General features: G+C 44.5%; 1 long non-coding RNA gene across 1 annotated transcript; it reads right to left on the minus strand.

Moving 5' to 3' along the window:
* Positions 1 to 8,818: 8,818 nt before the first annotated feature.
* On the minus strand, positions 8,819 to 16,798 carry LOC141374268 (uncharacterized). The gene is made up of 3 exons (XR_012381015.1): positions 16,596 to 16,798; positions 10,579 to 10,637; positions 8,819 to 9,614 (listed from the first exon to the last, which is right to left on the minus strand). It is a non-coding gene; the product is annotated as an uncharacterized lncRNA (long non-coding RNA).
* Positions 16,799 to 17,984: the final 1,186 nt, after the last annotated feature.

Below are 17,984 nucleotides of genomic sequence, written 5' to 3' on the forward strand. Positions count from 1 at the left end.
AAAAAGAATGGCAAATGAAGCCTAAAGATAGCAGAAGGGAAATAATAAAGATTAGAACAGAAATATTTTATATAGAAACAAACAAAAAAACACCCAGTAGAATAGATCAATGAAACTAGGAACTGGCTCTTTGAAAGAATTAATAAAATTGGTAAATCCCTAGCCAGACTTACCAAATGAAAATAGAAAATACCCAAAGAAATAAAATTATGAATGAGAGAGGAGATCACAACCAAAACCACAGAATTACAACCAAGTGTAAGGGAATATTATGAAAACTTTATGCCAACAAACTAGGCATTCTGGAAGAAGTGGATAAATTCCTAGAAACATATAAACTACCAAAACCGAAACAGGAAGAAATAGAAAACATAAACAGACCCATAACCAGCAAAGAAATTGCATCAGTAATCAAAAATCTCCCAACAAACAAAAGTCCAAGGCCAGATGGCTTCCCAGGGGAATTCTACTAAACATTTATTTTTTTTTTAAAGATTTTATTTATTTATTCATGAGAGACAGAGAGAGGGAGAAAGAGAGAGGCAGAAGGAGAAGCAGGCTCCCCACTGAGCAGGGAGCTCAATGCGGGACTCGATCCCAGGACTCTGGGATCATGACCTGAGCCGAAGGCAGACACTTAAGCATCTGAGCAACCCAGGCGCCCTCTACTAAACATTCAAAGAAGAGTTAATACCTATTCTTCTCAAACTGTTCCAAAAAATAGAAATGGAAAGAAAACTTCCAAACTCATTCTATGAGGCCAACATTACCTGGATTCCAAAACCAGACAAAGACCCCACTAAAAAAAGAGAACTATAGGCCAATATTCCTGATGAACATGGATACAAAAATTCTCAACAAAATACTAGCAAATTCAATCCAACAGTACATTAAGAGAATCATTCACCTTGATCAAGTGAGATTTATTCCTGGGTTGCGAGGGTGGTTCAATCAACGTGATGCACCACACTAATAAAAGAAAAGAACCATATGATCCTTTCAGCAGATGCAGAAAAGGCATTTGACAGAGCACAGCATCCGTTCTTTATTTTTTTATTGTTATGTTAATGTTCTTTCTTTTTTTTTAAGATTTTATTTATTTCTTTGCGAGAGGGCGTGCGTGTTTGAATGAGCCCAAGCAGGGTGAGGAGCAGAGGGAGAGGGACAAACAGACTCTGCACTGAGCAGGGAGCCTGCCTGATGCGGGGCTTGATCCCACAACCCCAAGATCATGACCTGAGCCAAAATCAAGAGTCGGACGTTTGGGGACGCCTGGGTGGCTCAGTCAGTGAAGCATCTGCCTTTGGCTCAGGTCATGATCCCAGGGTCCTGGGATCGAGTTCAACATCAGGCTCCTTGCTCAGCGGGGAGCCTGCGTCTCCCTCTGCCTGCCATTCCCTCTGCTTGTGCTCTCTCTGACAAATAAATAAGCAAAATCTTTAAAAAAAAAAAAGAGTCGGATGCTTAACCAACTCAGCCACCCAGGTGCCCCTATGCCATCCATTCTTGATAAAAACCCTCAACAAAGAAGGGATAGAGGGAACATAGCTCAACATCATAAAGGAAGACCCACAGCTAGTGTCATCCTCAATGGGGAAAAACTGAGAGCTTTTCCTCTACCGTCAGGAACAAGACAGGGATGTCCACTCTCACTGGTGTTATTTAACATAGCACTGGAAGTCCTAGCATCAGCAATCAGACAACAAAAGGAAATAAAAGGCAACCAAATCAGAAAGGAAGAAGTCAAACTTTCACTCTTCAAAGACATGATGCTCTATGTAGAAAACCTGAAAAACTCCACCAAAAAATTGCTGAAACAGCTACACAAATTCAGCGAAGTCACAGGATGCAAAATCAATGTACAGAAATCGGTTGCATTTCTGTACACCAATAATGAAGCAGCAGAAAGAGAAATCAAGGAATCGATCCCATTTATAATTGCACCCAAAGCCGTAAGATATCTAGGAATTAACCTAACCGAAGAGGTAAAAGATGTGTACTCTAAAAACTGTGAAACACGTATGGAAGAAATTGAAGATGATGCAAAGAAGGGGGAAAACATTCCATGCTCATGGATAGGAAGAACAAGCATTGTTCAAATGTCTATAGTATTCAATGGCGCCTGGGTGGCGCAGTTGGCTAAGCATCCAGCTCTAGGTTTCTGCTCAGGTTGCGATCTCAGGGTTGTGGAATCCAGCCCCATGTTTGGCTCTGTGCTCACTGCGGAGTTGGCTTGGGATTCTCTCTCCCTCTCCTTTTGCCGCTCCCACTCGTCCTCTCTCTCTCTCTCTAAAATAGATAAATAAATCTTTTTTTAAGATTTCATTTCTTGATCATAGAACACTACATCAAAAACTAATGATGTACTGTATGGTGACTAACATAACATAATAAAAAAGATAAAAGAAAAAAAGATTTTATTTATTGGGACCCCTGGGTGGCTCAGTGGGTTAAACGTCTGCCTTCAGCTCAGGTCATGATCCCAGGGTCCTGGGATCGAGTCCTACGTCGGGCTTCTTGCTCAGTGGAAAGCCTGCTTCTCCCTCTGCCTCTGCCTGCCACTCCCGCTGTTTGTGTTCTCTCTCTCCCTCTCCCTCTCTCTCTCTGATATTTGTCAGAGAGAGAAAGCACAAGTAGGGGGAGTGGCAGAGGGAAAGGGAGAAGCAAGCTCCCCGCTGAGCAGGGAGCCCGATGCAGGACTTGATCCCTCGACCTGATCTGAAGGCAGACACTTAACCGACAGAGCCACCCAGGTGTCCTAGATAAATAAATCCTTAAAAAAAAATAATTTGACCAATCTTAAAAAGAAAAGAAAGAAACTAATGTAATATTGTGTCAACTGCACTCCAATTTAAAAAAATAAATTCAAAAAAAGTAAAGAAAGGAAGAAAGTTTTCAAATCAATAATCTGGTTCCTACCCCCAAACTAGAAAAAGAAGAGTGAAACAGACCCAAAGCAAGCAGAAGGAGGGCAATTATAAAGATAAGAGCAAAACCGCAAAAAACGGAAAGTAGAAAAGTAATAGGTAAAATCAATGAAACAAAAAGGCTAGATCATTGAAAAGATCAATAAAATTGAAAACCTCTGGGAAGACCGAGAAAGAAAGAGAAAATACAAATCACCAACATCAGGAATGAAACACGGGATATCTCTGCAGATCCTGCAGCAATTAAAAAGATAGTAAGGTAACCCTACAAATAACTTTATAAATAAAACTCATAAATTCAACAACTTAGAAGAAATTGAGCAAGTGCTCCAAGACTACAAACGACAAAACTCATCCAAATAGTCCCAGAACCATTAAAGAGATTACATGTGTTGTTTTGCCCTCCAGAAAGGAACCTCCAGATGCAGATGTTTTCAGTGGAGAATTCTACCAAACTTTGAAAGAGAAATTAGAACCAACTTTGTAGGATCTCTTCCAGATAAGAAAACATTTCCCACCTCATTTTATGAGGCTAGTTTCACTTTGCCACCAAAACCAGGAAAAAAAGCACACAAAGAAAAAGACAACTACAGATGGAGAGATCTCTTGAATTCAGCCAGAGAAATTCAACAAAACAGTAGCAAATCAAATCTGGCAATGTTTAAAAAAAAGAATTATGCAGTATACCACAACCAAATGGGATTTATTCTAGGTAAGAAAGACTTGTTCAATATTCAAAAATCAGTCAATGTAATCCACCATATCAAAAAAGACAAATCGTATGATCATATCAATTGATGCAAACACACACACAAACCCCCAGTATCTGACAAACTCCAATGCCGGACTTGTGGTTCCTGGAGAAGATGGAGTGGACACACCTCTTCCTATTTCTAGCACTAGTTAGGGAACCTGGAGCAATGATCAAATAAATAGTATTTCTTTCTTTCTTTCTTTTCTTTCTTTCTTTCTTTCTTTCTTTCTTTCTTTCTTTCTTTCTTTCTTTCTTTCTTTCTTTCTTTCTTTCAAGATTTTATTTATTTATTTGACAGAGACAGCGAGAGCAGGAACACAAGCAGGGGGAGTGGGAGAGGGAGAAGCAGGCTTCCCGCGGAGCCGGGAGCCTGATGTGGGACTCGATCCCAGGACCCTGAGACCATGACCTGAGCCGAAGGCAGACGCTTAACGACTGAGCCACCCAGGCGCCCTAAATAGTATTTCTTATTATAAGTCACAATATCATAGTAATAAAGACAGACGAGCTATTTACATTCCTGGCCATGAGTGATCTTCTGTCTAACTATTTCATCCAGAGGAAAAAAGCATCAAAGAGATTATTTTCATTTGATTAGGAAAACTATGAAAGGGATTCAGAATTTATATGACTTAGCCACAGAGATATGCATTAGGTTATGTGCCTGTGGCCTAAAGTAACTATAATATTACTATTGGGGATTATACCTTAGAAATTTTTGAACTGGAAAAGACAGTTGATTGTCTTTTTTGTTGTTTATTTAGTAATAATGGAAATCTGACTTTGAGAGGAAACTTGGGATATTTTCTGCTTTAAGTTATTCTTGTGTTCTCTTAGAATAAAGACCAGCAAACCACGGCCCATGACCAAATATGGACCTCTGTTTTTGTAAGTAAAGTTTTATTGCAACACACACACACAAAACAATAGCATTTTTATATACTAACAATGAAAGGTAAAAACACAATACCATATATAATTGCTCCAAAGAACATAAAATACTTGGGTATACAGTTAACAAAAAACGTACAGGATCTGTATGCTAAAAATTATAAAATATTGATGAAGAAAATAAGAGGAGATCTAAATAAATGGAGAGACATTTTGTGTTACGAATTGGAAGAGTCAACATGGTAAAAAAAAAAAAAAAGTCAATTCTCCCCAAACTGATCTATAGGGTTAATGCGATTACTATAAAAATACCAGCAAAGTTTTCCGTAGACAGAGACAAGCTTTTTCTAAAATTTATATGGAAAAGCAAAGAGTAAAATAGCAAAGACTAAAACAGTTTTGAGCAAGGAAGAAAAAAGCAGGAGAAATCACTCTACCTGATATTAAGGCTTATTATATAGCTACAGGAATCAAGAGTGCATGGTACTGGTAGAGGGATAGACATAGATGGATGGAACAGAATATAGAACCCAGGCACAGACTCACACAAATAGGCCTAACTGATTTTGGTCAAGGGAGCAAAAGCAATTCAAGGGAAGGACAGCCTATTCAACAAAGGTGCTAGAGCCAAGTGGGCATCAATGGGAAAAAGCATGAACCTGGACCAAACCTTGCACCTTATACAAAATTAACTCAAAATGGATCATAGACTTACATATAAAACTTCTAAAAAGAAAACAGGAGAAAATCTTCAGTACATCAGACTAGACAGAGAGTTCTTATACATGATACCAAAAGCACAATCCATAGAAGGAAAATGTGACAAATCGGGCTTCATCAAAACTAAAACTTTTTGCCCTGGAAGAGATGAAAAGAGCTACAGGCTGGGAAAAAGTGGTTGCAAAACATACATCCAACAAAGGACTTGTATCTAAAATATATATATAAAAAAACCTCTCAAAATTCAACTGAACAACCCAATTAGAAAACCAAACAATCCCATTAGCAAATGGTGCAAAAGACATGAAGAAACATTTCACCTCAGAGGATGTACAGATGGCAAATAATGATGTCTATATCATTAGCCACCAGGGAAATGCAAATGAAAACCACAATGAGATATCCCTACACACCTATCAAAATGGCTAAAATAAAAAATAGTGACGATACTAAATGCTGGAGAGGATGTAGAGAAACTGGATCACTTATACAGTGGACTCTTGAACAATGCAGGGGTTAGGGGCGCTGACCCCCCCAGTCATGTGTAACTTGTGACTCTCCTAACTACTAATAGCCTACTGTTGACCAAAAGTTTTACTGATAACATAAACAATCGAGGAACACATATTCCATATTGTATGCTATATTCTTACAATCAAGTAAGCTAGAGAAAGGGAAATGTTATTAAGAAAATCATAAAGAAGAGAAAATATACTTACACAACTGTACTGTATTTATGGAAAAAAATCCACCTACAAGTGGACCTACGCAGTTTAAACCTGTGTTGTTCAAGGGTTAACTGTCCGTTGCTAGAGAGAATGCAAAATGATACAGCTACTCTGGAAAATAGTTTGGCAGTTTCTTATACAACTGAACATGCAACCACCATATGGTCCAGCATTGCATTCCTGGGCATTTATCCCGGAGAAAGGAAAACTTACATTCACACAAAAACATGTACATGAATGGTCTTAGCAGCTTTGTTCATAATAGGCAAAAATGTCCTTCAGTGGGTGACTGGTTAACAAGCAGCAGACACATCCATGCGATGGAATATTCTCAGGGATAAAAAGCAACGGTCTATTAAAACATGCAACAACTTAGTCGGATCTCAAAGGAATCATGCTGAGTGGAAAAGCCAATCTCCAAAGGTTTCATATTGTGTGGTTCCATTTATGTAACATTCTTGAAATAACACAATTATAGAGATGGAGAAAGGATTAGTGGTTGCCAAGGGGACAGGGATGGGGGAGGGGGCCTGTAAAGGCATAGCACAGGGCTCTTTGTGCTAAGAAACAGTTCTGTCTTTACTGCAGAATCTACACATGTGATAGAATTGCACAACACCACACACACACACACACACACACACAAGTGCACGTAAAGCTAGTGAAATCTGAATAAAGTTGGTGGGTTGCGCCAATGTCAGTTTCCACTTTTTTTTAAAGATTTATTTATTTGAGAGAGAGAAAGCACGAGCAGGGGGAGGGGCAGAGGGAGAGGAAGAGAGAATCCTCAGACGCCCCCCTGAGCAGGGAGCCCGATGCAGGGCTCAATCCCACGACCTTGAGATCATGACCTGAGCCGATATCAAGAGTTGGACGCTTAACCGACCGAGGCACCCAAGCACCCCGGATTTCCTCTTTTTGATGTTGTACTATATTCATGCAAAAGCTAAATGAAGGACACATGGAATCTCTTTGTATCATTTGTTTGAGCAATTTCGTGTGAATCTCTTATTTCAAAATTAAAAATTAAAAACCAATCGGCATGGAGAAGGGGACTGGCTTCTGTGGGCAGAGCGGCGGGCTGTGGAGCTGCCCTGAGCCCTGAACTCACAGACTGTAGCCTGGCAGCGAGGCCACTGGATGACCGAGTGTCAACCTCTATGGGGACAAACACTGTGGCAGCGGATTGCCCAAGACCCCTGTTCGGGACCTTATGTGAACGGATGCCACGGGATGGGACCCTTTCAGGATGCGTGTCAGTGGATCAACAGGCTAGTGAGCCCTGCACCGCGTGGGTCAGGACCATGGACAACCGGACCCCAGCCGCACAGAGCATGGTAAGCCAGCAAATGTGCTGAGACTGCCAGTCACACGGTAGGGTGACGGAGAGAGCTTCAGGGCACATGGCCCTCTAGGCAAGTGCCCTCCCCGGCTCTCGAGGGTGGGGCGCATGGACTGCAGCAGGTGCCTCTTTGGGCTCGGCACTGCGGCTCCTGCCTGTGCAGCAGGTGAGGCCTTGGATCCAAGGACTCTTCACTGGGTGGAGCTGCATTTGGAATTCCCCAAACACATCCGATCGCACCAAATGGTGCCACCTTTCAGCAAAGATGGCCAGGCAGAGGGCCGTTGGCTGCACATTCCCTGCCCTGGGTCACCCCCCGATAGGAATGCCATTAAAACATAAAATGGATTCGTGAAAGAGAAAATGAAAGGTAACTGAGTCACCAAGGCGCTGCTCGTCGGGGAGCACACATTTTAAACAGGCAATGTGGGCTTGAGAAGTGGCAGTTCTCTGCCAGAGAACCTCCCATTTGTTTTTTTCTTTCTTTCTTTTTTTTTTTAAGATTGTATTTATTAGAGAGAGAGAGAGAGCAGGAGCAGAGGCAGAGAGAAGCAGACCCCCGCTGAGCAGGGAGCCCGATGTGGGGCTGGATCCCGGGACCCTGGGACCATAACCTGAGCTGAAGGCAGATGCTTAACCTACTGAGCCACCCAGGTGCCCCCAGAGAACCTCCCATTTCACCTTATGTCTTCCCCTCCCACGCTTGCCAGCAGGAAGTAGGGCAACTGGACCTCGTGAGTGGCAGAGAAGAGATGGGGGGTGCTAACCTGGTGTTTCTCTTCCCCTCCCATTAGCCAGCGGGGCTGGATGGTTAGAGACTGATGACAATGGCAGTAGGTATGAGGGGATGATGTCTAAGTTGGTCCTGGAGCAACCACACACACGGGTGGGGCAGATATGGGGGAGATGACAAGGCCTGGGTGCTTCAGAGACCGGGCATACCCATCACGTGGCCACCAAAGGACAACGACATCTTGGGCTGGTGGGGAAGGAACCCATCAGGCCTAGGGGATTTGGTGCAGCGAGGGGTTGGGGGGGAACCATTAGGGTTTGCTTTGCTCCTGCCTGCAGGACCCCTGACTTGTCCTGTCATCTCAGAAAGCTGAGGAAAACTTTTCTAGACCCCAAGTCAACAAAATGCTGCTGCTGAGTTGTCTACAAGCCTGCTAGGCGAATCCAGTTCCCCGTGAGCAGGCCGTGGCAGGGGGCTGTGCCGGCTGGAGTAGCCTCATTGTTCTCTGCAGAAACACTTGAGCCGGCTCAAAGGGTTGGTCTGTATAAGGGACGCAAAACTGGTTTATTCCAGTTATCAGAAGTGTAATAAATGATTCCATCCTGCTACAGTTTCTGCCCCAATAGGGTACCACTTCTTTTTTTTTTAAATTTTTATTTATTCATTAGAGAGAGAGAGAGAGCACGACTGTGTGTGTGTGGGGGGGGGGTGCGGCAGAGGCAGAGGGAGAAGCAGGCTCCCCCACTGAGCCAGGAGCCCGATGTGGGGCTCGATCCCAGGCCCCTGGGATCATGTCCTGAGCCAAAGGCAGTTGCTTAACCATCTGAGCCACCCAGGCGCCCCTAGGGTACCATTTCTGTGGTACTTGCCTGCCACACACAAACCAGTCTCAACTCCCTGGCATGACTGGGGACGGACAATCCCACGGCCCCGGACTTCCTGTTGGCCACCCCAAGGCAGGCTGCCTGCGGTTGCCAACACCTCTTGCCCCACCTGGACTCAGGACATGTTTAGGGGGTTTGCCTCTGGACCAGGAGCCTGGCTGTGGTCTGTCTGGGATCAGACCAGGTCTGGTCATTCTACTGGGAGTCATAGTCATGGTCACTCCCATCTGTTTGCACTCAAGACAAATAGAAAGTCTTTCTTCCAAGCCCCTCTCAGTACAGTTACTTGGGGCATCTGATGGGGTGCCCTGGGCTTCTAAGAAGAATTCTTAGATGATCACGTGAAAGATGGGGCGGGGCAGTTGTAGGGGACAGCTCCGTCGGTCATGACGCCATGGCGACTTTGCACAGTCTCGCATGAACCGCAAAGGGCAAAGGCTTGAGCGAAGTCCCACATGAGTCTTGGCGGAGGGTCCTGAGGTCTTCTCTGGGACATGGCAGGACGGGCAGCCTGGTGAGGAGTGTCCCTCGTGTCCCTGGCTAGGGTGCTGCTGGGACTTCCCACCTTGACTGCACGGGGGGTCCAGCCGCAGGCTTCTGTGTAAGTCTCCAAAACTGCCCAGAGTCGTGTAGTTCTGGAAACAGAGCGACTCCTGTTTAGAGTTGGCTCTTCTCTAACAGAGCAACTCACCGCCTGTGCTGCCTGTCTGTCATCTGTGTGGCTCCCGTTCCGGGTCACCTGGGGGAACTAGGGACGTGGCAGCCATCACCACGCTGGCCTTACTTTTGCTGTCTCTGTAGGCAATAAAGCGAATGATGTGGGCTCGTTGTCTCTTTCTTGGCTCTATCTGGGGACATGTGACAAGCTAGCCTAGCAGCTGCCACCGCACTGTCGCTAAAGAACTGTTTTTCCTGAGTGACACAAATGTGCTGAAACGCGGGGGAGGATACGCTTCCTCTCACTTTGGCATTTTGATGAAACACCTTCCCAGTGTCACCTTATCGTCCAATTGCCCACGTCAGTGCCCGGAGTCACACTGCCCCTGACAAGTCTGCCGCACGTTAGCCCTTGCGAGCCCCCTGGAAGCTTCGATGCTGCTTAAGAGATCCTCAAAGGCAAGACAGGAAACCCTCACTGCCATTTCTCTAGAAGAAAACCCCCATGGAAAAGAAATTAGTTCATCCGTGTAACCTAACAACACAGATCACAGACATGTCAACAGTGAAAAGGAGATTTGGAGGTTAGTTAGACCAACAGTCTCCATCACACGGGCGCGGATTTCTGTACCCATCTTACAGGCCAGAAACGGGGCCACCGACCTGTAAGGTGCCTTGTCCCCAACCCCCCCACCCCTACCCCGGCATGGAGTTGGGATGGACCGTGTCCCTTTCTTGCACCTACAGTCAGGCTCCTTTACACAAGCAGCAAACAGCAACAATGACAAGGAGTATGTGCTCGCTCTTCAGTTGGTGATTCTTTCCCCCCTTGGAAAAGTTAAAGCCTAACTCTTAAGATACAGAGAACAAACTGGAGGTTGCCAGAGGGGAGGTCGGGCGCAGGGGAACGGGCGAAATAGGGCATGGGGATTAAGAGTTCACCTCTCGGGCCTCCGAGCACTGAGTCATACATGGAAGTGTTGAATCACCAGACTGCACACCTGAAACCAATATAACACCGTATGTTAATTATACTGGAATTACAATTTTTTTCATTACACTTTCTTAAAACGCTATAGTGTTACATTAGACAAAGCAGGCACAGATGAACACTTTCACTCTTACGGAAAATGCCTGCCCTACAAATGAGACTACTTGGCATGCTCGGGTGATGTCACCAACACTAACGCGTAGCCCCGCTGGGTGCTGTCCTGCAACAGCCGGTGTGCAAGCCAGTCCTCTCGCCTCGCTCACGCATGAAGGGCGCCGGCCGCCTGCTCGCTGGTGTTCCTGCGTTCGGAAGGACTTCTCCTTTGTGCCTGGCTGCCCTCTCGCTCCCGATCTTGGTTCTGAGGCTGTCACCGCCCCCCCCCCCCGGAACCTGTTGCATTTGGAGATGTATATTTGGGCTTGGGGGGGTGATTAGCAAGAGCACCAAAAGCTTATTTTATTTGCAGTTTTTGATCAAATGCATTAATCAAACTTAGAATTGCACCGTAGCTATGCACTTGACCCCTGAACAAAGCAGAGGTTACAGGTGCTGATCCCCACCCCATGCAGTCAAAAATCCATGTGTAACTTTTGGCTTCCTAGAAACTTAACTAGGAATAGCCTACTGTTGACCAGAAGTCTTACTGAGAAGAGTTAATGAAAACATATTTCTTTTTTATGTTCTATCAATTATATGCTGTATTCTTTTTTTTTTTTAAGATTTTATTTATTTATTTGACAGAGAGAGAGACAGCGAGAGAGGGAACACAAGCAGGGGGAGTGGGAGAGGGAGAAGCAGGCTTCCCGCTGAGCAGGGAGCCCGTCGCGGGGCTCCATCCCAGGACCCTGGGATCTTGACCTGAGCAGAAGGCAGATGCTTAACCGATTGAGCCACCCAGGCGCCCCAATATGCCGCATTCTTACGATCCAGTAAGCTAGAGAAAAGAAAAGGTTATTCAGAAACTTATAAGAAAAAAATAGTTACAAGGAAGCGAAAATACATTTCCAGCACCCTACCGTATTTATAAAAACAAATTCGGGTATATCGTGGGCCTGCACAGTTCATACCCCTGTTGTTCAAGGTCATCTGCATAGCAACTCACAGTTAGTTATATAACATAGTCTCAAATATTTGAGAAAGAAGCAAACTACTTGAAAGATCTGGTTTCTTCCTCTGGCATTCCTATTTCTTTTCTGAGTTTCAGTGTGGCTATTTGAAAAATCTCTGCAATAATTGTGAATTGCTTTGATTCAATGAAAGAGTAGTGACACGTCCATTCTAACATGTTCACTGGCATCTTCCTAAATAAGATGAACTTTGTTTGACAATCTACGATCTGGAAGGAGAATGTGTATGTGATCACAAAACTTTGGTTTCTAAGTTATTGCTTTTTTTCCCCTTTATATACTGGGAGTCGGTACAACGAAAACAAAATAGTCTTACTGAATCATAGCTAAATCCTACTGTTTGGTGGAGACTCTGGGCCCGAGGCCTGTTTTTCCGTTGTCACAACTTCCAAAACGAGACCTTCTACCTGCCATATCCACAGATGCTGAAGGAGCCTACGGAAGGCAGCATCTCTCTCACCCGTGAGTCACTGTTATTTAGTGCTGCGTCCATAGTTACCACCAGTGATAAAAGCAGCCTGCACTTAGTACTGAACGTCATTTTATTTAACCTTCAAAATATGCATCAGTTGAGGGATGCCTGGCCGGCTCAGTCGGTGATGAATACGACTCTTGATGGGGGGGTGGGGGGGGTTGAGTTCAGGCCCCCCATTGAGAGTAGAGCTTACTTAAAGAAAAAAATAAAGTGTGTTAAAAATGTGCATCAGGTTTTTAAAAAATATTTTGTTTATTTGAGAGAGAGAGCAGGAGCTGGGGGGCAGAGGGGGAGGGAGAAGCAGGCTCCCCACAGAGCAGGGAGCCCGACGCGGGGCTCGATCCCAGGACCCTGGGATCATGACTTGAGCCGAAGGCAGACGCTTAACGACTGAGCCACCCAGGTGCCCCAAAATGTGCATCTGTTTAAAGCAACATAAGGAATAAATAATGTTCATGTGGTATATGGATATGGCAAAAGTAGTGATGGTCGCACATGAATTACTGAAATCAGCACTGCACACCATCTTATATGTGTATGTGTTTTATATGTATGCGTCACAGCTGTATGTCACCTCTGTCATACGTAACACATAGAATGTGAAATCCAAATATCTAGTTTTTATATATACCATACATTTTAAAGCTCTGGAAATTATGAAGAAAATATCAGAGTCTCTGGATTTCTTTTTTTCTTCCATTTACAGCTAAAATCTTTATGACAGAGGGGCACCTGGCTGCCTCAGTGGGTAGAGCATGTGACTCTTGATCGTGGGGTTGTAAATTCGAGCCCCACGTTGGGTGTAGAGATTACTTGAAAAAAATAAAATCTTTAACAAAAAATATTTATGGCAGAGTGAATTGAGGAGCAGTCACTGGGAAAATTAGGCTATAAATTAATATATCATATACCAACTTCAGAGAATGGACTTCTGTGACCCTTTGCCATGGTGTTTCGAGCACCACTTGATTAGTAAGCGGGACTCAAACCATTTCTCCACTGGTCCAGGGCTCGAGTGGTTTCTACTATGCTGTGTGCGTGGTAACTGGAAAAATGATAGGAAAAACATATGGTAATGGGAACGGAAATTGATATATTTCACAGTGTTCACACAACATAAATGTGTCAAAGGAAGGATTTATGTTGAACACATTTCCATTAGGACATAATTATGCACTGTTATGGGTGAGTTTTTTTTTTAAAAACGAGGGGCATTAGGGGCGCCTGGCTGGCTCAGTCAGTTAAGCATCCGACTCTTGGTTTCGGCTCAGCTAGTGATCTCAGAGTCATGAGATCTTGAGCCCTGGGGCGGGCTCCCCGCTTAGCAAAGAGTCTGCTTCCCTTCTCTCTCTCCCCTTACCCCACCCTCCCAGCTCATGTTCTCTCTCTCTCTCTCTCTCTCAAATAAATAAGTAAATCTTTTTTAAAAGGGGGTGGCGGCATTATGGGACATTTCAATTCAAAATATTGCCCTTTAGTGTCAAAAATTGGGTGGGGGGGTGGATATTTATTCCACAGAGTTTAAAATAGGTCAATCCTGTAAAGCAAACCATTTTAATGTACTCTCTAAAATCCAAATGTTCAAAAGGCCAATATTAAAATTTATAAAAAGGTTGCAACTATACTTTAACACCCATTCCATAAATTATATTCACTGACTATTTGCTCAAAGCCTAGCAAATGAGGGCTGGCCCCAACAACTCACCCCCTGCCTCCTTTCTCTGGCCACCTCTCACAGGTGACAGCTGAGTTGGTCCATCTATAAGGCAAAATAGTCATTAAGGAACAAAAAAGTATAAGGTGCGCCTGCCTGGGTGGCTCAGTCGTTAAGGGTCTGCCTTCGGCTCAGGTCTTGATCCCAGGGTCCTGGGATCTGGGATTGAGCCCGGTGTTGGGCTCCCTGCTCAGCTCAGAGTCCACTTCCCTCTCTCCTTCTGCCCCCTCCCCCTGCTCGTGCTCTCTCTCTCTCTCAAATAAGTAAAATCTTTAAAAAAATAAAAATTAAAAAAAAGAAACAAAGTATGTTCACAAAAATCCTCCAACTGATCTTTCACCTTTTTTCTGGAAGAAAACAAGAATTCTGCGATTCACATAGTGAGACCACTTTATCACTAGGACTCAGAGGAAAAGCCTGTTTGGGTCTAGCAGAATTCTACAGAAAGCTCTTCTGTTTGGTAAAGCGAAGAATACTGGGATCCAGCAGCTTACTAATCTGATTAATGAAATGCTACCCCCCCATACCACACCCAGATTATTAGTTTTTCCAAGAATTGGAATGCAAAAAATTTGCCGCTGAATCTGATGAAGATCGTTTCAACTTCATTTCACAAGGGAGAAAGTGGGTCACGGTCCTGTTGAGCTGTAGGTGCCTGCGTTTTGCCACTCTGCTAAGAAACAAAGATATCCTTTCTGTAGCACAAACAGGTCCCTGGCCATTCCACAATCTTTGATGGACGCATTAGGACTGTGGGGGTGATAAAATGAGAGCTTTGCTTGTTTGCTTTTTAATCACTGTGGCCTTTATAAGAGTAGCAACTGGACTAGTAGAAAAAAGTCGTGGGGAATAACAATATAGCAGAACAAAAGCTGAAAATTATTTTCAAGGACTAATGAAAGAAACGCGTGGTACAAATAGCCAACGGTGCTGAAAGATCTTTGGGAGGAAAAGTAGACATTTTTACCAATGCAGAAGAAAATGTTACTTCTCTGGGTCTAAGGACAATAACAAGGACAAGGAAAGAATGTCAGAACAAGCAGGAAAATCGGGTTCTATGTCTTGAGAATCGAAACCTCTTATGATTCTCACTAAGAGAATTACTGTGAGGGGCCCCTGGGTGGTTCAGTCAGTTAAGCCTCAGACTCTTGGTTTGGCCTCCTGTCATGATCTCAGGGTCGTGGGATCAAGCCATGCGTATGTCCCTCTCCCTCCCTCTCTGTTCCTCCCTGCCCCTGCTTCAAATAAATCATTTTTTTTTTAAAAAGAGAGAATTTCGGGGCCCCGGGTGGCTCAGTCAGTTAAGCGGCTGCCTTCGGCTCAGGTCATGGTCCCAGGGTCCTGGGATCGAGCCCCACATCGGGCTCCCTGCTCAGGGTGGAGTCTGCTTCTCCCTCTCCCACTCCCCCTGCTTGGGTTCCCTCTCTCGCTGTGTCTCTCTCTGTCAAATAAATAAAATCTTAAAAAAGAGAGAGAGAGAACTTCTGTGAATAAGAAACTGAGTTTGACAGCAGCATGAAAACCAGAAAAAGGATAGAAAAGTAGGAAACAAATTTAAATAGCCATAGGAATGGCTTTGACCATGGGCATGAGGTCGGAATTTCGGGAGGGACAGAAAAAGCAGGCAGGCAGATGGCAGAGAGATTTGCTGGAACCTTCGAGCCATAAGCAAGAGTTCTGAATATGTCATTGCTTTAGAAGGCTTTCGAAGCCATAACTCTCTGCGAGGAAAAGCTCTGCTAGCCTTTGAGACTGATGAAGACTGGTCGTCCTGCTATGGGAAACATGGAGGTTTAAAGTGGGAAAGCCTAGGGTTTCTTGATGAGAAGAAATCTGTGATGGGGCATTCAAGTCCCAAGCATTATTTTTTTTCCAAAATATATTTAGAGAGACGCTAATTGGGATTTCGGCGTTGTTTTTTTCCTTTTTTTTCCCCAAAGATTTCATTTATTTATTTGAGAGAGAGAATGAGATAGAGAGCATGAGAGGGGGGAGGGTCAGAGGGAGAAGCAGACTCCCCGCTGAGCAGGGAGCCCGATGTGGGACTCGATCCCGGAACTCCAGGATCATGACCTGAGCCGAAGGCAGTCACTTAACCAACTGAGCCACCCAGGCGCCCTACATTTCTGCATTGTTGTTTAGGTGTTATAAGAAAGGCCTCAGGGGCACCTGGATGGCGCACTCGGTTGAGCGTTGGACTCTTGGTTTCAACTCAGATCATGATCTCAGGGTCCTGGGACTGAGCCCCACATTGTCGTTGGGCTCTGTGCTCAGCAGGGCGTCTGCTTGTCCCTCTCCCTCTCCCTCTGCTCCTCCTCCCCCACACACTCTCTCTCTCTCCTCAAATAAATAAAATCTTTAAAAAAAAGAGAGAGACTTCAGAAATCAGCTCTTCTTGTGACAAATCAGGCCACTCAACTGTCAATTCAACCCTTGGTCCTCAGCAATGCTCAAACAAAGTAAATGCATGCTTCCTTAGGCCAACACGGATCACAGAGGGACTCCTGCTCTCTGTGGGTCCTTCTGATAATATGCATTTTCACACCTCACGTGGGGGATGACAGTGAAGCAGGTAAATTCACCAGGGACACTTGGTACATTTCTAAGAGCACCGTGAGAGCTACTGGAAGGCCATGGGGAGAAATGACTTACCAACTCCATGTGCCTTGATGAAGTCGTGGCCTGAATATACAGCTGGTCGTCTTACTTATGAGCTCAGGTTCCCAATGTGACGGTTTGTTCAGCCGTCTGGTTTAATGAGGGTGACGAAGATGGTCTGTAGCAGTTCTTAGATTCTCCCCGGGAGACTTTACCAAATGAAGACCTCAGAGAATTGTCCCCAACAAACCTAAGACAACTGAGCAGCTCAGCTGAAAAGATTCCCCCAGACTCACTTAAATGCAAAGTGTTCTCAAGTCCAGGCATCACTCCAAAAGTGGCCCCAGGGGTGGCTGAAGGGTTCAGGCGGTTAAGCGTCTGCCTTTGGCTCAGGTCATCATCCCAGGGTCCTGCTTGGCAAGGAGCCTGCTTCTCCCTCTCCCTCTCCCCCCCACCCCCTCCGCTCATGCTCTGGCCCTGGCTTTCTCTCTCTTAAATACATACATACATACATACATACATACATACATACATAAATCTTTAACTAAAAAAAAAAAAAGAAAGAAAGAAAAGAAAAGTAGCCCCAGCCTGGCTGCCATGGCTGAAGGACAGGGTCAATGCAGAAAGGCATTACATCACTGGGAAAGGTTTTGTGGGGGTGGTTGGTGGGGGGAAGTAGATACTAAAATCCTTTTTTTTTCCTCAAGTCATCACCTGTTGGTTCCCGAAAAGGTTAAAATGAATCATCTCTTTCCCTGCCTCTCCTCCACCCACCTCCTCCACAGCTCTTATGATTCCAGAGCAGAAACAAAAACTAATAATCACTGGGGTCACAAGTAACTGATGATCACGAATGCATGATCATGAGCATAAAATCATTTATATTTTAAAATACGCATTACAAAATGAGTAAAATATGCATACACATGGCCAGTGGAGGTTACCATAGAGACAATTGGCTATATTGTTCCCAGTTTCACTGTTTATCGCTGCTCAGGAATGCATCCACCATAACTATATTCCTCCTAGAATACACACACACACACACACACACACACACACACACACACAGAGGCTGAGCACTGTCAAGTGACACATTCTCACAAAATTTAGGTTACAGTGATTAACATAAAATAAAAAATTATTAAAAAAATCTAGTCACTTAAGAAAAACAAAAAAAACAAAATTTAGGTTACACTGTTCTTTCATCTGTGCTCTTTTTTTTTTTTTAAGATTTTATTTATTTATTTGACAGAAAAAGGGAGAGAGACAGCGCGAGAGGGAACACAAGCAGGGGGAGTGGGAGAGGGAGAAGCAGGCTTCCCGCTGAGCAGGGAGCCCGACTCGGGGCTCGATCCCAGGACCCTGGGACCATGACCTGAGCCGCTTTCTAACTATACCTAGAGTAAGGTGGCATGGTGGAGACCTCTGGAAAATGCTACC

This window comes from Callorhinus ursinus, unplaced genomic scaffold, assembly GCF_003265705.2.
Source record: "Callorhinus ursinus isolate GAN/ISIS: 27379988/994484 unplaced genomic scaffold, GSC_fseal_2.0 scaffold16, whole genome shotgun sequence".
NCBI lineage: Eukaryota > Metazoa > Chordata > Mammalia > Carnivora > Otariidae > Callorhinus > Callorhinus ursinus.